The sequence below is a fragment of the Eptesicus fuscus genome, chromosome 2 (genome assembly GCF_027574615.1).
Source record: "Eptesicus fuscus isolate TK198812 chromosome 2, DD_ASM_mEF_20220401, whole genome shotgun sequence".
Lineage (NCBI taxonomy): Eukaryota > Metazoa > Chordata > Mammalia > Chiroptera > Vespertilionidae > Eptesicus > Eptesicus fuscus.
In genome coordinates, this window is record NC_072474.1 from 100482852 (window position 1) to 100504465 (window position 21614).

General features: G+C 39.6%; 1 pseudogene; it reads right to left on the reverse strand.

Moving 5' to 3' along the window:
- Positions 1-301: 301 nt before the first annotated feature.
- The window catches only part of LOC103285019 (mitotic spindle assembly checkpoint protein MAD2A-like), a 58983-nt pseudogene continuing 37670 nt past the window's right edge, over positions 302-21614 (reverse strand).

Consider the following 21614-nt stretch of genomic DNA (forward strand, 5'->3'; position numbering starts at 1 on the left):
GAGAGCTAGAAACATCGATGAGAGAGAAACATCAATCAGCTGCCTCTTGCACACCCACTACTGGGGATATGCCTGCAACCAATGTACATGCCCTTGACCAGAATCGAACCTGGGACCTTTCAGTCCGCAGGCCGACGCTCTATCCACTGAGCCAAACCGGTTTCGGCCTGCTGGTTCCCTTTTTAACCGTGTGCAAAAAATTATGATAAACCCTCTGAAAAGTCAAACAGGTTCCAAAAGATGGAGCAATTATGCACAACTCAGTAAAATGGAAAGTTACGTTTTCCCATCTAAAGATTAATCAGTGACACAAAACATGAACCATAGCTGACTTGGTTTCAGGAAGCACATTTGTGAATCCCATTATTGTTCTTGTCCCAACCCCAGTCATGGACAAGATTTTGTTGGCCACCTTACTGTTTACTTTGTGGATTGTAATAGTGAAGAAACACAGACAAATTTGCTCAGAATTGGTAATGAGCTATGGTCCCGGACTCTTCTCACTTTTCAGGTACAACCAAATCTTTGTCTGCCTAGATCAGCAGATCAAATGAACAGGAAAGTTCTAGCTATGGCAGGAATGTCACTGATGCTGTGTTCTGTCTGATCGCCCAGCGGGCTTCATCTTGTCTAGCTTCCTGAGATTTTTCTCTGGGTGTACTGCCATCTTTGGCGGCCTTGTCATACTCAATATCAAACTGCCATCTTTTGAGGACCTCACCATGTTCAGTATTCGAGATGACTACAACCAGTTTCCGAACTGAGCACTTGAATAAGCAATCTTTTAGTTGTTCCACCACATTACTTGGTTATTTTAAGAGCTCAGGATCAGTAGGCACAAGAAAGGTGAGTCCATATTTCTGCACTTGAGCAAAAGTTTCAGATGGATAAATGTCACACTGATATAAAATAAGAACTCAGGCATGATTTTGGCACTCCCAAACAGGGTGATGCCCTGCTCCTTGGAGAACTGCCTTGCCAGGGCCAGGCCCACAGCTGCAACCACATCCAACGCACACAGCAACTGCACATGGCCACCACAGGGCTAACCTCAGCTGTTTTTAAATGGCTGAGGGAGCAAATGTGTAATATGTCAGCATGTAGATATAAGTAAATACGGAAATGATATAACCTCTTAAATTATTATTAAATGACTATATACTGTTTAAATCTTGGTTAATTGTGGCAAAGACATGTAACTACATTTAGTGAAGGCTCTCTTTAAAGATTGGTAATATTCCAGCCTTTATTCCTAACTCCATAGCTGTCATTTCTCAAGATGCTCGATTATTTTACATATCTGGTTTCATTTCCTGTATGCCACCACTTGTAGAAATGTGCTTACCCAGTGTATACTCTGTATGCATTTGTACATGACTCTGTCCTAAACTTCACTCTTGCATTTTGCAAAGTGACCTTCCTGCCCTGATATTTTGAAGTTTGATTCTAAAATAAAGTGAAAATTTACTTGAAATAGCCCAGCCAGCATGGCTTAATGGTTGAGCATCAACCTATGAACCAGGAGGTCATGGCTCAATTCCTGTGTGCAAGAGGCAGCCGATCAATGATTTCTCTCTCTCTCTCTCTCTCTCTCTCTCTCACTCTCTCTCTCCCCCCCATTCCTCTCTGAAATCAATAAAAATACATATTTTAAAAAATCTACTTGAAATGATAAGTTGATAATTTTTTAAAGATTTCTATCATGTCTAATCTTAGTTTTCAACTTTTCAAATTGTAGAATCCAATTCTCTTTGGTATATTCTTATGGGGGCTCCAAAGTAGAGGCTCAGACTGGACACAACAAACATATTTGCTGGAAAGATGAATCATTCAGGAGCTACATGAAAATATAAGCCAACTCGCAGTTATTCAAGTGAGAAGAGACTGATACATACAGCACCAATGAAAAGGTTAGGTTGTACGAAGGTTAGAAAGCCCCTGAAAGTTTCTGTCAATTACCTTATTTGCCTTCAATATCACAGTGGATGATTCACAGGAAGAGGTCCTGTAAAACTTTGGCAAAACCCAACATTGAATATCTCCATAGCCCACATACCTGTCGGTAGCTGAACCTGAGGATAGTAGCTTACCTTTAAATGCCAGGTTTAAAATTTCACAATAATGCCTCTCAGAGGCCTACTATAAGAAAGCTCCTGGCAAGGGAGTCTGGGAAATGTAGTTTCCAGGTTTTTAATCCTCAAAATATGGAGAATAATTTATAGTATTCATATTAGATGTTGTTATATAATTTGAAATATGATAACTATATGTTTTTAACTCAGTCATAACTAAAGAGTTAATAATTCTCTTTTGTTTTCATTTATCTTTTTTTTAAATACATTTTTATTTATTTCAGAGAGGAAAGGGAGAAGGAGAGAGAGATAGAAACATCAATGATGAGAGAGAATCACTGATCGGCTGCCACCTGCATGCTCCCTACTGGGGATCAAGCCCACAGCCCTGGCATGTGCCCTTGACTGGAATCAAACATGGGACCCTTTAGTCCTCAGGTTGATGCTCTAACCACTGAGCAAAACCAGCTAAGACTGTTTTAATTTATTTTAATCAAATTATAAACAAATACAACTATGACATACAAGACAAAAAATTGCACTTTTAAAAGTTCTATAGTATTTTATATTATACATATTTTACATATGTGTCCTTTTATTATTAGTTATTCTGTATATTTGCCATTTCTCTTTGTAAAACTATTATTAAAAATAGCGTGTAATATTTAAAATTTAAAAAATAAACTAATTTTAAAGTATCATTGTATTAAACATTCCACAATAAGTTACTTAATTTAAAAAAAAAAGAATGATCCAGCTGTTAAAAGTTATAAGATATGGATCAATAATTTCTAAAGGTTCCAGACCAAGTTATTTTTAAATTAAGCATAGCTTGATTATTTTCAGATGAGAACACCAAACTTATGATACTAATGAAATGGAAAATATAAAAAATATTAAATCACATATGAATGTGAACCCTTTGCTTTGTAATTCTGAGCATAACTATCTCCCTTCTCTTTTCAAAATCATTGCTAGTTTTTACTAGTGAACTAAATAGAAGAAATATGAACCCTGCATTTCTTAAGTACCATATATATATATATATATATATATATATATATATATATATGAATAATCTCCTTCCTCCAACTTACTGTTAGCCAGATATAAACTTGATATAAATTGCAATTATTTGGCTCACTTTTATATCCTCGGTTGAACCCAACTGACACATGATACTTTATCTTTTTTTAAATCCTCTATTAAATATTAAAATACATATTACAGAAACTCATAGTCAATGTACTACAGAAATACAAATATGGACTTTTGAAGCTTCTGTAACCAATATCAGTTTACAGGAAATACAGGGGATAGAACTTGGTAAAACAATTGTATGATATATTCAGCAAAATCCACAATTTTGAAACTGAAAGGTAAATCACCCAGTTGAGTGAACAAATAAATAGTAAAATAAAATGTGGAACAACGTAGTTGTAGACATTGAAAGATATATCAACCACATGTAATAAGTGGATCTTGTTTGACTCTCGATTTCAGCAAGACATCTATGAATTCTGTGTGAGATAACTGGGGACATTTAAATAATTACTAGACATATGAAGATAATAAGGATTCATTGTTTACTTTCACTTAGGTATCATAACAGTTTTATAGCTATGTTTTTAAAAAGCCAATATATTTTAGAGATATAGTAAAATTTTAAAATAAAACTATATGATGTGTGGAATGTTTCAAATTAATACAAAGGGGGTGGAAGGGGAGGTTTAGTGGAGATAGATGAAACAACATTGGTCATGAGATGAGAATTATTGAAACTGAGTGATGCATTATGTACTTATGCATATTAAATTTTGTACTTATCTATATTAAATTTTAAAATGACATAAAATATGTGCTTTGAAATAAGATTCAAGTATTCTAATCTCAGGTCAATATCTCAGAAGTTGTGTGCCTTTGAAAAGTTGATTACCTCTCTATTTTTTATTATACATCAATAAAATAGGAATAATAGTACTCATGCCACATAATTGTTATTAAGATTAAAGTAGCTCATGTTTGTAGGGCACTTATCATATTATGAAGCAATAAATGTTAACTATAGTTTATATTTACACAATGTTATTCATAGGCATTGGTGAGTAAGTTTAGGAAGCTAAAAAGGCATTTGTTATTATTATTTTTTTGCATGGAAAAGTGGTTTATGAACTCAAGCATGAATTAAGTTGGAAGACATAGCCTATTTACAACTTGGGAATTGCTAGAATCATAGTAACTGAAAATGAGTAGTTTCGATTTTCCCACGTCAATTGAAACCCTGATGGATTGAGGCTTCTATGATTATCCAAAGGCAAAAATAAATAAGTCCCTTACAGGATAATTATTTTAAACTTAAATGATGATTTAATAAAACTCACATTCATGTGAATGTTTTAAAAAGATAGTGATACAAATAAATTTGTATTCCATATACATCTAGGGGATTTATAAAATTTAATATACCTAATATTCATTCTCTCTCTCTCTCTCTCTCTCTCTCTCTCTCACGCTCTCTCTGACATGCAGAATCAATAGGGTCTATGAATAATCCACAATGGAAGGATTAATGCTGTGATAGGTATTGATAAAATATTGATAAAATGTGCATTGATATAACTTTGTATATGAGCACCAAGAAAAAATAAGTATTATTTATGAACCTATTGATTAGATATCATTGAAAAGGTAACATCTGGGTTGAGCTTTGAAAGATGAATATTCATAGAGTATAGGGAAGAATGATCCAGGTAGATATGGAAACACAAGCAAAGACATCAATCCTTAAATTACATGATTCGTTTCTAACATGACAAGTATATTGTTGCTCCTAGGGCTGGGGAAGCATGAGGAAAAATTAGAGAAGATAAAAAGGAATATAAGTCCTGGGTAGATTATAAAGGGCTTTGTGTGTCTGGTGAGTTATAATGACTTTAGAGGGAATCTTTGAAGGATTTTAAGCATAAGAATATCATAATCATATGCATACCTCCTCACTCTTATGCATAGTGACTCACATCCTAGGTGTTATGATATTTGTGGCATTACACTGCAATTATATATTCACATTTAATGATTGAATAAGTTTGGTTTTTTTATGTGTAAAATAGCAATTAAAAATGTCATTTCTTTTCCCTCTCATTAAATAAGCACCTTTTGATGGCCATCTATACAAATAGTTATATAAATGCAATATTTCCTTTAAACTCTTATTTAGAGCTGTGATAGATAATTTTCAACCCTTATGTAATTTCTAAGCAGAATTTATTCCTGAAAATATCTCTAAACATCTTTTCTTGACTTCCTTATGATCATCTAATCCTTTTCTCCCACCGAACTTGTCATGCTTTCTCATGCTGCTTCTTTGTCATCTTTATCTGCTACCACCTTTAAATGATGGTGTTATTTCCTATAGGATACAATATCTGATGCTCTTCTGTTTCCTGTCTAGAATTGCTGTGTGAGCTTCCTAATCACAGTCCATGCATTTTATAAGCATCCAAACATAAGCCAGTGACTCTACATCCTATCTTCTATCGAAACTATATTCCAATGTTCACAATCATCACAATGTTCCAGTATAGTTTCCCCAAATTAATTGCTAGGTTTTCCATAAAATTTGCAATTTCATCTTAACTTCTCCATTTTGGTAAACAATACCCCTGTTTGTATAGTCACTCAAGCAAGAGGCTGAGAAGTGCACATCCTTCACTTCTGGCCTCCAATACTTCTCATGTCTAATGCCTACTGGATCACAATTTTACATATACCTCATATTGGTCTCTTTTCTATATTTACCCAGTCTCCATTCCAGGCCCGTATATTTTCCTATATGGATATAATAGCTTCTCAACTGATCACTCGGAATTCATTTTTACCCTTTCCCAAAATGCTCACTGAGGCTGTGTTTTTTTTTTTTTTAACTGCACATCTGTCAATTGCCTCTCTTACAGTCCTTTCTTAGCTTCCAATCACTTTCAGAATAAAACAATATTTCCATTCAAGTTCCCGAATGGCCTTCAATACAATTGAGTTAAGTAGGACACATTTGTCCTTCGGTAATGTACCCAGCCTTTCTATATCCTCTTGCCTTTGTTCACACTATTCTATTGCCTAGCAAATTATTTTTGATCTCCTCTGAAAACGCCTACTTTTATGTGCCCTTCCTGGAGCATGTGCTCACTTCTCTCCAGTGATGTAGGTTATCTCTATGTTTTCCTTCTCCGTCCTCCTATAAATGCTATCCTAATACCAGACTCATTATAATTATTGACTTCCTTCTGCTTTCTCGCACAAGACTAGAGGTAAAAAATCTTCTTTATTCACTTTTAAATACTCTTCATCTTAAAAAGTGCTTGATTTAAAATTAATCTGTGTCATATATGTAAAACTAAAATCATAACATTATGGTTAGTAAAAGAGATATTTCTATTGTTAATATTATTCAACCATGGTTCAGAATTCTCATATGGTGTTTATAACATCAAGCAATATGTTGTAGCATTTAGATTCAAATTCTTGTATTCTATATCTTAGCCTGGTAAACCTGCCATTATCATCATGCTTTTTCTCTGAAAATTTGTGGAATGGTTTCTGTTTTATTTATTTATTTTTGTATGCATCATTATTTACACTAATGGTTGCCTTTTTTAATTTATTTTATTCTTAGTTGAAATAACAAGACCAAGGTATCTAAAAATCTAACGTTTTTCTTTAGATTGCAGAGTTTAGTCACTTGTATATACTCTAAAACTACAAATGAGTTTGGATATCAAACAACACTGCTTTTGAAAATTGAAGGATAATGTTTTATTCAAAATGTGAAGTCAATCTTAGCTACCAAATTTGAAATATTCTGTTAAATATATCTTCTCATTTTATAAAAAAAAAAATCAATCTCAGTCAGGCCTCCTACTAAGCTAAAAGATTGGTGAGGTGGGTGCTAAGCAAAACAGTAGATCAGTCTGAAAATTAAGTCTAGGTGAAAAAAACCTTCAGATCTGATGACTGCCATATTGAGCAATGATTAGAAACAATAGATTCCAGCACATACTAAGACTTCTGGTCCATTGTACTATCTAAAGAACCACAAAACCATGCCTAAACAGCACTCAATTTTTCCCTGAAAAGCAATCATAGGGGCCATGAACTTGCTCCAGCAGGAAGTTCCCTGTTAGTGCAATGCAATGCCATTGGAGACTTTGCTTCACAAGGCTTATTTCTAGAGGAGCCAAACAGAATAAGGGCAGAGCCAGAAGTCATGAAGAATCATGAGCAGAGTGCCCAGAGAATAGCAGCTGCAGTTCTTTATCAATATTAGAAGACTCACATTCCAGGCCCAGCAGGATTCCAGAATTGCTATGGATCAGTATACTCTTGGGTGTTTCTCATTTTTCCTCTTTTTAAACTAAAGTTTGAAGTCATTATCTCTTAATTGCATGGTTGGGCAGTGGGTGGAGCAATAAAGATAATTTGTCTTTTTAGTCTATATAATGCTAAACCACAAGGAGCAATATGCAATAGATCCCTATAACACCATAGATTTTGAACTGACTGCAAAGACTTGATGGATCTTTCTTTTTTTTTTTCCTGTGCCAACTACTATTTGTTGATATCTTGCAAACTCTTATGCCTTCTTTTCCTTGTCTCTCTGCCTTAAACACACACTTGGAAATTATACTGCTGAGCCTCCCTTTCTAGTGAGATCTGGTTTAGATCCTATCTATACTAATAAAAGGGTAATATGCTAATTAGACTGGGAGACCATCTAGGAGACCTTCTGGATGTTCTTCTGGACAAAGCCATGGTGGTGGGGGCAAGCAGGCCAGCAGTGGGGGCAGTTGGGGGCAATCAGGCCGGCAATGGGGGGCAGTTGGAGGTGAGCAGGCCAGCAGGCAGAGTGGTTAGGGGTGATCAGGCAGGCAGGCAGGCAGGCAGGTGAACAGTTAAGAGCCAGCAGTCCCATTTGCGAGGGGGATGTCCGACTGCTGGTTTAGACTTGATCTCTGTGGGATAGGACCTAAACCGGCAGTCGGACATCCCCTGAGGGGTTCCAGATTGCAGAGGGTTCAGGCTGGGTTGAGGAACACACACCCTCATGCACAAATTTTGTGCACTGGGCCACTAGTGAATAATAAAAAAAACACTTTGGTGAGAGAGAAATATGTGTGAGGAAAGAGCAGACGGGACTTTTGAGCAGTTTTTGAGTTAGCATATACAAATTACTGGTGCTACGAAAGAGGTTCCTCCAAATTTAGAAACTTTTTGCTTTTGCCAATGTGAGCAGCCATTTTCCCTGGCATTTGCTCTCCCAGCTCTGCAAGTGCATTTTCCCCAGCATATATTTCCCTGTATGAAATACTTTTCTTTTATAAATTCTGGAGAAGTTTCAATATTCCAATTATCCATGATTGCTAAATACCTTGGGTATAAAGGCTCTATTATATGTGTACAAGATTGTGGGAAACAAACATTTATATCATGAAAGGTGGATTCAGCAAACTATTGCTAATTGTTCACCAAATCATTTCCCTTTTGCTCTTAACCTCAGAGCTAATCTACATTTCCCAGCCATTGTGCAGTTGGTTCAGGTGTAAGATTGCTTCTGGTCCATGTAGTCCATGGACAAATGCTGAAGATTCATGGGAGAACATAAGATCCCAGAGGATGGTGGAACTAATAAGTGGAAGAAGCCTAAGTCCTTGGGTGACTGCTTGAAGGACAGCCACTCCGTCAGGAACCTGTGTTAAATTCTTCATGAGTAAAATAAACTTTTATTATGTCAGTCCAATTATATTTTGTTGTTTTTATAATAGTTGGTCTATTATGATACTATGGAGTTAGGGTCAAAATAGAAAATATGATGCACGGTTGCTGTCATTACTATAAAACTTTTTTTAAATCTTAATCTAAGGATATGCTTTTATTGATTTTATTTATTTTTATTTTTGTTAATCCTCACCCAAGAATACATTTCCATTGATTTTTAGGAAAAGTGGAAGAGAAAGGGAAAGACAGAGAGAAACATCGATGTGAGAGAAACACATTGATTGGTTGCCTCCTGCAGGAGTCCTGACCAGGGCCCCAGCCAGGGGGAGGAACCAGCAATCAAGGTTAAGTGCCCTTGACCAGAATGGAACCCAGGATCCTTTGGTCCACAGGCACATGCTCTATCCACTGAGCCAAACTGGCAGGGCTGTTTTTATTGATTTCAGAGAGAACTGAGAGGAGAGAGAACAAGAGAGAAACATCAATGTGAGAGAAAAGCATTGATAGGTTGCCTCCCATTCAAGCCTTGACTGGGAATCAAATCCACAATCTGTTGGTCTATGGGACCATCCTCCAACCAACTGAGCCACCCAACCAGGGTTTGCTGCCATTAATACACAATGCTTCTTCCCTTAATTGTGCAAATTTCAATGATTGGCAAATAAAGTCATGCCATAGATTTGAAAGTGGGGGAGGAACCCTATCTGGTTTGGCTCAGTGGATAGAGCATCCACCTGTGGACTGAAGGGTCCTGGGTTTGATTCTCCTCAAGGGCACATTCCTCAGACCAATCTATGTGTCTCTCTCGCATCGATGATGTGCCTCTTTCTCTGTCTCTCCTCCTCCCTTCCATTCACTCTAAAAATTAATGGAAAAATATCTTTGGGTGAGGATTAACAACAACAACAACAACAACAACAAAATAAGGGAGAGGGAGTAAAGAAGTAGCAATGACTTGAAGATACTGAGCCTTTTTCTGTAACAATCAAAACTGTAAAATGAACAGATTCAGAGACAGAAATTGCCATAAACTGCAGATTCCAGTGCCTCGAAACAATTTTACTTCCTGCTTCCTAACAAAATTTGCAGCTCTTTCCTCTTCATTCTCTCTGCTCATATTCAGGCTGCCTTGTCTTCTTTTGTCAGACCATGAGGAAAGAACAGTGCAGTGGAAAGAATGAGAGATTTGACTCGAGCGGATCTTTGGGTCTGGGTCTGAACACTACTCTATGAACTATGAGTTTTATTGCCATCAGCAAATTCTTATTAGAAGGGGTGGCTAGCTTCCGTTTTCTGCCATGGGAAATAGGGCTAAAAGTGAGAGAGTGTTTTTGAAAGGTGTAAGTTTAAATGAGTTAAAGTGTGTTTAAAATGATTGAATCACATAACTATCTCAGCGAATGATATTTTGTTCTCTTCGTTACTGATCTGCTTCCATTGTTCTTTCTTTAGATGTCACACAGGTTAGCACTTAGACATATATTACCTTACATTATAATTCTCATTTCACCAATGTCAGTGTCATATATTAGATATATAACTCAGATATGCCATTTAATGACAGGGTCTTCAAATATAAAATAAGAATAATGATTTTTTACCTTGTGGAATTATTGTAAAAATTAGACCTAACTAGGTAATAGAAAATTAGCAAAATATTTATTCTGAGTTTTATTATTAATTAAAACTTTTGAGGGGAGATGACCACAGAATAAAGAACTTAATAAAGGATTGAGTGGATGGAAAGTGACTGACTCTGAACTAACCTGCTTTGCTAAGCCTTTTGCTCATTTTTATATTTCTGTGTTCACAAATTTTGACATTTATCTTACTTCAAGCCATACTTTACAAACTATGAAAAGAGATTAGTTAATTTCCTAACCCAGCATTTTCCGAATGTGCTGCCTAAAATGACAGTTCTGCAAGATGGTTTATGAAAAAGAATTAGCCTACGGTCAATTAAGTTTAGTACACTCGATAAGATATTTTACTCTTGGAGATTGATGATGCACAGGAAGATATGAGGAGCTTTATGAACCCTAGTAATTCAGAGACATTTATACCTGTTTTTCAAACATTTCTGACAAATGAAAGTTTTCCACCCTCACCTTCACCATCTTCCTCTGCACCCCACCATCCCAATCACAAAGTACTTATTAGCAAATGTTCAGAACTAATAGAATATGGAGATGTAGCCCTAAACCCCAGTCTGAGCACAGGAGAGAATTCTGAGGGGTTACGTTTTCTTCGTAATGCCTCAATTTTCTGAAAGACCTGCTCATGTGCCTATGCTATGCTCACTAGGTATGAACAACTATGCATAACTTTCTGGCAAGATAGAGTACCCTTACTTGTCTTTCATACCAAGGATGATGAGGACAAGACAATGGGCTAGTAAATGCCTCTATCTAAGGTCAACTGACAGACCTCAGCTATAACTATATATACATGGACCCATAAAATATTCTTCAATATTTTATTTCAATCTCAAAGTTTGATGTTTGGAATGGACATCTCACTGAACAGTTGCACTGTTTTCCTCTGTGTCCTACTATAGCACTGTTTTCTCTTTGGGGGAAAGGGAGCTATTATAAAACTAATCTCTATCCACCTGATGCTGTTGCAATAACCTGGTTATTATTTAATAGAAAAGGAGTAAAAGGGGAGATCAAATAATATAGGCATGCCATTTATACAGCTTTGCAAAAAAAGCTTCATTTAACACTCCACTTCTGTTCCCTGCTGTTGATGTGGGGAAGAGACTAGACAAAGGCAGTTTAGACGCATGCCCAGAAGGTCTGACTGACATGGGAAAGTGCTTGGTCATCAATCACATCTGGAAACAGGTAATTGGACAGGCTGAGCACAATTTTTATTTTTATTATTTTAAAGATTATTTATTTATTTATTTATTTACTTATGTATTTACTAGTAGCCCGGTGCACGAAATTCGTGCACATTGAAAGGGAATTAATTAGATGAAATATTTTAATATTGCTATTTGCCCTTTCTCTATAATAAAAGTGTGAGAGATAAAAGGAAATGAGTACAATGTATATGAAAATAATACATAAATTTATTAATAAGTAAACAATAACAAACTGATATAACAATAACAAACTCGTAATATAAAAACAACATTGATGCAAATAATGATTGATAAAGTGATTAAACTTATTCTAATATCTTCCTGTATACCACATTAAGAGTAAAAACACTTTCAGAGTGCTTGACTAATTTCCCTTGAGATAAAGTATTTACAGCTTTAACTTTAACGTAACATGCTCTTTGAACTCAAGAGAAAGCAACAGCTGTAACTGGTTTGGCTCAGTGGATAGAGCATCGCCCTGTGGACTGAAAGATTCCAGATTCGATTTTGGTCAAGGGCATGTACCTTGGTTGCGGGCACATCCCCCGTAGGAGCTGTGCAGGAGGCAGCTGATCGATATTTCTCTCTCATCGATGTTCCTAACTATCTATCCCTCTCCCTTCTTCTCTGTTAAAAAAATCAATAAAATATTTTTTAAAAATGCTTTAAAAAAAAGTGAGAGAGAAAGCAACATATAACTGACCATGTCCAAAAATGGGTTCAGGTAGGAATATCCCTACTCTGTCTAGAGTTTGTCCTTGTGATTTATTAATAGTCATCACAAATGCTGGCATAACAGGAAAATATCTTCGAATTAATTTAAATGGGTGGCCAGTGTCAGATGGGGACAAATCAATTCTTGGAATCAGAACAATCTCTCCCTCTGCAGATCCTGTTAATATTTCAGCTTTGATAATGTTAGGTTGCAATCTTTTGATAATAAATCTGGTACCATTACAAAGACCCCGTTTACTGTTAAGATTTCTCAATAGCATGATGATTGCACCCACTTTCAATTTTAATTTATGACATGGCATTCCAGAAGGAGTAATACTATTAAGAAATTCAATAGGAAAAATTTCCTTTTCAGCATCATCTGTTGAGTCAATGGAATCACCACTCAAATAGGCGTGAAAATCTCTATCAAGTATATCCAAAATTTCTTCATTTAATTTTTGAACGTGCTCATTTTTTGAACAAAGAATTGCATGTTTAGATATATTTTTAATATTATCTATAGATATACTATTTCCAAAGATGGCTTAAATAATAGATCCATTAAAAATCATTTCATGGGGAATTTCAATAATATCCATTCCTAAATGAAAATTGCTATCAAGTTTGCCATCTCCAAGTTTTACTAACCATTCACTATAAGCAGAATCCTCTGATCTCATATTTGTTTTAAGAGACAACTGTCTGAAACATCCCCAAACACTACAGTACTTTAAAACTTATTTGTACTATGGCTAATCATATAGCATGGCAACACAAAAATCCCCTCTGAAAAGAACTTTCCCACCAAATGCAACATTCAAATTAGTGCCAGCGAGAGCTTTATATGTATGGCACCTGTGCGAGTCAAAGTTTATTTTTATATTTCCAGTGCGTCATATGTACCAGTTGGTCGGACGGATGGACAAATGTCGGTCACTTAGCCTTTTATCTATACAGATTATAAGTCATGATTTTAACTTTTTAAAAAATTATCCTTTAATATCTCCAAAGCACAATGAGTAAGAATCTGAAGGTTTATGTGGCTTCTATTTGGTTTCTAGGACAAAGTTCTTTCCTTTACCCACCACTCACTTCTCTCCTTTTACTCTTGTATGTTAATTCCAACATAATTTTTGTAACACCTCTTGAAAAGGATCCCACCAAGTTTTTGATAGTCCACATGATAAAACTTACAGAAAAATACAGCATGAGACTTTCATTCTCTCACTAAGTTCTTCATATAACTGTAATTCCTCAGCCTCTAAAGAATGAAAAAGGAGAATAAAAGTGCCTTCTCTCATTCCAAGGCCTTTCTCAGTCAGGCAACCACAAAAAGAAAGAATGAGCCTACAATTCATGCCATGTAATCTCTATCAGGCATAATTCAAATCCCATCATGCAAAGTCTGGGATAATTAAAATGTATAAGAGAACAGTGGTGACCTGGGGGAGAACTTATGAAACCTTGTCTCCTGCTTTTGCTGAACATTCTTTTCGTTATGCTAGACTCCAAGTCCCTATCGGGGACCTGGTCAGATGGCTGTGGGTGCTAACCCATGCCACCTGGATCCGCGATCGGGGACCTAGGCAGGCGGCTGGGGGTGCTAACCCATGCCGCCTGCCCTGGTCCGTGATCCGTGATCGTGGACCTGGTCAGATGGCTGTGGGTGCTAACCCACGCCACCTGGATCCGTGATCGTGGACCTGGGCAGCCTGCTGCAGGCATTAACCCACGCTGCCTGCCCTGGCCCATGATCCCTGATAGGGGCTTTGAGTCAGCTGCCACTGGCGATGGCTGACTTGAAGCCCTTATCCCAGACCTGGTCAGGCAACTGCGGGCGCTAACCCACACCGCCTGCCCTGGTCCGAGATCGGTGATGGACCTGGGCAGGCAGCTGCCCTGGTCCGTGATCCCTGATCGTGGACCTGGGCAGGCGGCTGCAGGCCTTAACCCACACCGCCTGCCCTGGTCGGAGATCGGTGATGGCGGACCTGGCCAGCCGGCTGTGAGCATTAACCCATGCTGCCTGCCCTGGTCCATGATCGGTGATGGACCTGGGCAGGCAGCTGCCCTGGTCCGTGATCCCTGATCGTGGACCTGGGCAGGCCGCTGCAGGCCTTAACCCACACCGCCTGCCCTGGTCCTAGATCGGTGATGGCGGACCGGGGCAGCCGGCTGCGGGCTTCAACCCACGCCGCCTGCCCCGGTCTGCGATTGGTCATGGCGGACCAGTGCAGGCGGCTGCCCCGGTCTGCGATCGGTCATGGCGGACCTGGGCAGCCGGCTCCGGGCTTCAACCCACGCCGCCTGCCCCGGTCTGCGATCGGTCATGGCGGACCTGGGCAGGCGGCTGCGGGCTTCAACCCACGCCGCCTGCCCCGGTCCGCGATCGGTCATGGCGGACCTGTGCAGGCGGCTGCCCCGGTCTGCGATCGGTCATGGCGGACCTGGGCAGGCGGCTGCCCCGGTCTGCGATCGGTCATGGCGGACCTGTGCAGGCGGCTGCCCCGGTCTGCGATCGGTCATGGCGGACCGGGGCAGCCGGCTGCGGGCTTCAACCCACGCCGCCTGCCCCGGTCTGCGATCGGTCATGGCGGACCTGGGCAGGCGGCTGCGGGCTTCAACCCACGCCGCCTGCCCAGGTCCGCGATCGGTCATGGCGGACCTGGGCAGGCGGCTGCGGGCTTCAACCCACGCCGCCTGCCCCGGTCCGCGATCGGTCATGGGGGACCTGGGCAGCCGGCTGCGGGCTTCAACCCACGCCGCCTGCCCCGGTCCGCGATCGGTCATGGGGGACCTGGGCAGCCGGCTGCGGGCTTCAACCCACGCCGCCTGCCCCGGTCCGCGATCGGTCATGGGGGACCTGGGCAGCCGGCTGCGGGCTTCAACCCACGCCGCCTGCCCCGGTCCGCGATCCGTCATGGGGGACCTGGGCAGCCGGCTGCGGGCTTCAACCCACGCCGCCTGCCCCGGTCCGCGATCGGTCATGGGGGACCTGGGCAGCCGGCTGCGGGCTTCAACCCACGCCGCCTGCCCCGGTCTGCGATCGGTCATGGCGGACCTGTGCAGGCGGCTGCCCCGGTCTGCGATCGGTCATGGTGGACTGGGGCAGCCGGCTGCGGGCTTCAACCCACGCCACCTGCTCCAGTCTGCGATCGGTCATGGCGGACCTGGGCAGGCGGCTGCGGGCTTCAACCCAGGCCGCCTGCCCCGGTCTGCGATCGGTCATGGCGGACCTGTGCAGACGGCTGCCCCGGTCTGCGATGGGTCATGGCGGACCTGGGCAGCCGGCTGCGGGCTTCAACCCACGCCGCTTGCCCCGGTCTGCGATGGGTCATGGCTGACCTGGTCAGCCGGCTGCCAGCGCTAACCGCCTGCCCCAGTCCACCATCATGGCTTGGATCTCACTGGCATGGGTGCTCCCCTCTCCCCCCGCCATCTTTGCTGGTTTAACGTATATTTGCTTCTGATTGGCTGGTGGGCGTGGCTTGTGGGCGTGGCTGGTGGGCGTGGCTGGTGGGCGTGGTTTATGGGTGTAGCGGAGGTGCGGTCAATTTGCATATTACTGTTTTATTAGATAAGATTTTAGAGAGGGGAAAGGAGTGAGAGAAACATTGATTGTTTGCCTCCAGAACGTGCCTTGACCAGGGAAACAACCCACAACCTGAGTATGTGCCCTAACTGGGAATTAAATCCACCACTTTTTGGTGTATGGGACAATGCTTCAACCTACTGAGCCATACCAGCCAGGGCTACAATAATTTTTTTTTTTTGGGGGGGGTTTGATATTGTTGTTTTTTAATTTTCCTATGACTACTGCATACCTACCACATATTCCTTGTTGAGACTTTACTATGAATTTAGAAATAGAAGTTGTGACTCATATAGCTGTAAATTGCCAGGTCTAATGTTTGCAGAAACAGTATCATCTTGACTGAAACAAAGCTCACACCTTGGAATAGGGTGCTTTCTTATAGAGTCACAGTGTCTGTAGTCTGTAGGCAGATGGGAAACAAAGGGTTACAGGCTAGGGAAGTCTGTTGATAAATAAAAAATGTCAGCTAAGGGAAGACTAAGTCTGAAACATAAAAAAATCTATCCCACTACATTTTTAGTTCAGATTGAAAACTAGAGAAAGTAAGTGATGTGGCCAAATATGGATACACTTTTGGGGGTTTTCGTTTTCACTTTTGTCTTCCCTTTGGATAGCATTACTTGTTGAACTGGTAGATTCTTGTCTGATCCCACATGAAATTCAAAGAGAAAACAATCCTTAGAGAAAAATCAGTGTTCACAAAGTGTGCAAAAAATGTTTGTTGAGTGAATAAATAGATCCTGGAATTGAAGAAAAAGCAAAGTAATAACCTAAATTCTACATTTAACCAAAAACTAATTTTACTAAAACATGAAACTACTGTAATTTTCCATGAAAGACTATGGGAGAAGGTTCAAATGAAAGAAAACCTGGACATAGCCATTGAAAAAGCATTAAATTTGTATCTGAAGTATATTGTTATCCCATTTTCAAGTTTGGAAATTACTCTCAATTTACTTTTCATGAGGACATGATGATGGTGCAGCATTAACCTAGGCCCAGGAAAACATGGTTGGAATGTGATGAAATTATTTCACTTTCCTAGAAGAATGCAATGAAAGAGGCTTCAAGTTGGTGTTTCTTGTAACCCCTTAATTTTATAAGATATTGCTGAAGTATATAACACATGTATATTGTAGGCAAAATAATCCCTCAATAACTGAGTTAGAATGTAAAGAAACGGTTGGAAAAGAGCTGAGAACACCCAAATTTTTCATTTCAGACCAGCTAAAATAGAAACTAATCTATTGGATCCCCTGAGGGGTCAATCCTGTAGAAACTATCTCTGGCCTTCTGTACATTTCAGGGCCCACGAGGTGACAGATCTTGTCTCTGCTGCAGAGTAAGCTTTTCGGCTGCAAATTTCGGTGGTCTGCAGAACACATTCAGCCTCATTAAATATACCCAGTTCAGCTTGTTCCACTGGAGTAAGGCAGAAAGAGAGGAAGAGGAGTTGTGCCACAATGGAAAAAAATAGTGGAGATGGATCAACAGATGACTCAAAACAAATTTCCTTTTAAAGTAAAAGTCTATTTGACCAGTTATTATACTTTTGCCAAATAAGCTCTCTGCTTTCTTTTTTAAAAGGAACTGGACATGTGGGAGAAGACAAAGCATAATGACTTTCTTAGGAAGGCTCTCATGAAATGCTTTGAGGCCAATGATTTAAATCAATGGAAATTCCATGCAGCTTTTGGAATGATCAAGCTACGGATAGCTTGCTCACTGCATTTCTAAAAAATATATATTTTATTGATTTTTTACAGAGAGGAAGGAAGAGGGATAGAGAGTTAGAAACATTGGATCAGCTGCCTCCTGCACACCCCCTACTGGGAATGTGCCCGCAACCAAGGTACATGCCCTTCACCTGAATCAAACCTGGGACCCTTGAGTCCGCAGGCTGACGCTCTATCCACTGAGCCAAACCAGTCAGGACGCTCACTGCATTTTTGTGATGAAGTGGGAAAACAACGTTTATTTTGTATATCAAATCTTAAAACTGATAATAAAATACAATTCCAAATGTTTACCTAGGGAAGATTCTTATTAGAATAACTGATTTAAAAAAAAATTTCCACATTTCAGTTATGCTTCATAATGGTCTTTTGAATATCAGTTATCACTTAGAACAGCATTAGTTCTTAGTAATAATAACAAGTTGGGATTCATGTACTTTGAATGTAGAATTTAACATATATATTTGAAGAGTTGTTCCCCTCCCACCCAGGAATTGACCTGAGCTTGTTTTCTTCAATTTTCCTCATGTTGTCAAATGATATAGCTGCAAAACCACTGTGATTCATTGAATTATGGGAAGTTCTCTGTTGTGGAATTGGGCTCTGTGATAATCTCTAAGTCAATTCCTGACTCCAAGTATATTATAAAAATGGCCAAACTTAAAAAGGAGAAATGTTTTATCCCCATATGTTCTCCTTAATTTATCAACAGTAGTATTGATTATTCTATTGTACTTACAAATCATAGCTATGCTTACTGATTGCTGTGATCAAATTTATTATCTATTATATACCTGTCACAACACATCATTTCATTGAATGCTCACAGCATTCCAATGTTAGTATTACTTGCATTATTTATTGGTAACAGAACAATTATAGGAAAACAGGTATCATTCAGTAATAGCAATATGTCTTGCTTTGGACAAATAAATAGGATCGTAAAAATCACACGTCATTTCTATACAAGTCAATTCTGGCTAAGAATGAAAAGAAACAGTGCCACCATTTTGACTCGCACTGAGCCAGATAGACCTTGTGTCCTCAATCTGGGTCCCAGAGTGACAACATGGATCAGTGTGCTGCGTGTCCTGAATTGAATATATTTTGTGAGGGGACAAATAACATTTGCAGTCATAAGCATGGTGCATCATATACAATTTTCTGTTATAGCATAACCTAAACTACCCTGCCTGTTGCAGTACCCATTAATAATCCTATAGTTTGACATGCCAGATCCTTTATCATATGATTTATGCAAATATTTCCTATTTTACCTCTAGCATGCATTCCCGTTTTTTCTACTTTCTATAACATTTAAAATCCATAATGTTTTCATACACTCCCATGCCTTTATCCATGTCTTTTTAAATATATTTTTATTGAGTTCAGAAAGGAAAGGAGAGGGAGAGATAGAAACATCAATGTTGAGAGAGAATCATTGATTGGTTACCTCCTGCATGACCACAACTGGGGATTGAGCCTGCAACCCAGGCATGTGCCCTGACCGGGAATTGAAACATGACTGCCTGGTTCATAGATCTCCACTCAACCACTGAGCAATCCCAGCTAGGCTTATCCATGTTTTAATACCTGTTTTTAATAACCATATTGCACAAGCTATTTTCCTCTGTTAATTCTTTCCTAAAGCTCAAACCATCATCAATCCTCTGGTCTCAAAATGGCTCACATATGCCCCAAATACTTTGTTAAAAGGATAGTGTTGTAATATGTTTGGCATATTTATATCTTTATGAGATACAGTGAATGTTGTTGAGATAGTGCTTATTTAGTTCATCTTTGCACAACCACTGTCTGGGATGGTGTGGTATATTATGTAGCTATTCAATAAAACTTACTGAACATGTAAATGAATAGTAAATAATAGATTTTGAGGTTAAACCAATTCTTATTAGTAAGCAACACTCAAATATATAATAATGCTGTAATAGGTATGCCTACTTACTACAGAAAACATTCTAAGATTTTAAATTGCCTATTTCCATTTTTATGAAAACAACAAAGAGTAAGTCAAAAGCTTTCCTTTAAAAACTTTCAAAGCAGAAGAAATGAGCTGACATGCCACCATTTCATCTTTATCGGGCAAGGGCCATTCATCCACAAATGCAAAAATATTTTCAATAGTTAAGAATTTTATCACTGAACACGAGGAGTCTTTATTAGTATTTATCTTTACTATACTGTCACAAAATCTGAAAGGCCTATGACAGCTTGTAGTTAATAAACTAGAAGCCTCTCTGTGTTCTAGAATTCTGTCTTTCCCATCTTACCTGCATAATTTTCTTCCTGGTGTTACAGTACAAATCTGTACAGTAGTCTGCATTTAATCTCCATATCTCATATTCCAAATTCATCTCCTTGGAAATAATTCAACATCCTATAATTTTACCCTCCATTGAACTAGAATAATTTCTACATTTAGATTATTCTGAGCCATCAACAGAACTTTGTTTTCCACTAGCATTTAATTCTGCTATAATCCACTGCCAAATGCATTAAATAACTGCATCTTACACCCCTCAAAAGCAAGGACAAACTGGCAAGGAATAGCGAGTGTTTAGAAATACCTTTTTGAACCACTGAAAAAAGAGTATGCCATTATCATCGATCCATCATATGTACATTCTACTTTATGTGAAATCAAAGTCAGTTGCTCAGATAATAACCTTTGAATACTACACAATGCTCATAGCAGCCTCTCGTGAAAGAAATGCTAGACAGGGATACTTAATCTTCAAAATAGATATTTCCTCCTCAATATGTGATGCTCAGAATTCAGATGAGTCAGGATCCAACAGATAGCTGTATTTTTCCTATAACTTGAGATATAAAATATGTAACTCCCAAAGAGAGCCACCATTAATTTTTAAAGAGTTTTTTTTTAGAGTAGTTATATGTTCACAGCAAAATTGAGAGAATGTAGTTAATAAACTAGAGGCTTCTCATATACTCTCCCCTTTCACCCATATGCATAATCTACCCATTATCAGCTCTCCCCACCAGAGTGGTCCATTTGTCACAACTGGTGGACCTACATTGACACATTATCATCTAAAGCCCATAGTTTACATTGGGGATTGCTTGATATACATTTTATTACTTTGGGCAAATGTATAATGATACATATCCATCATTATAGTATACTAGAGGCCCAGTGCACGCAATTAGTGCATGGGTAGGGTCCCTAGTGGCTGCCAGTTGCCAGCTGGGGCCTCCCTTCCTCTGCTGCTGGCTGCAGCCTTTTGTGCCACCCCCAGGTGGTCAGCCCATGTCATAGTGAGCGATCGAACTCTTGAACTCTTGGTCGGTCACTTTGCATATTAGGCATATATATATATATATATATATATATATATATATATATATATATATAAATACACACGCATACACACTAAGGGCCCAGTGCACAAATTCATGCACCTTGAAAGGAATTATGGGCTGTGAGGCTGCAGTGGGCACAGGAGAGGGTCTTGGCCAATCCTCCGAGCCCCCTCCCAGCACCTCCCACTGCAGCCCCTGGTCCCCTGCCTGCCAGCAGCCCTGTTCCCATCACCACTCCCACACACTGATGGCACCAGCCCCGCTCACACCTGCTGATGGCATGGAGGAATAGGGGCCAGCGCCAGCAGTGGATGCAAGCGGGGCAGACTCTGTCAGCTGGTGCAAGCGGGGGCTGCTGCCCTGATTGCCCCTCAGGAGCAGGGGGAGGTGGAGAAGCCCTCAGGGGCAAGCACCCTGTGGGACCACAGCGTGCAGAAGGAAAGGATTTTCAGTAAACACCAGAGGCTCACCCCGATGACAGTGACCAGCACCCCACCTTGGTCTTGCGCCCCCGA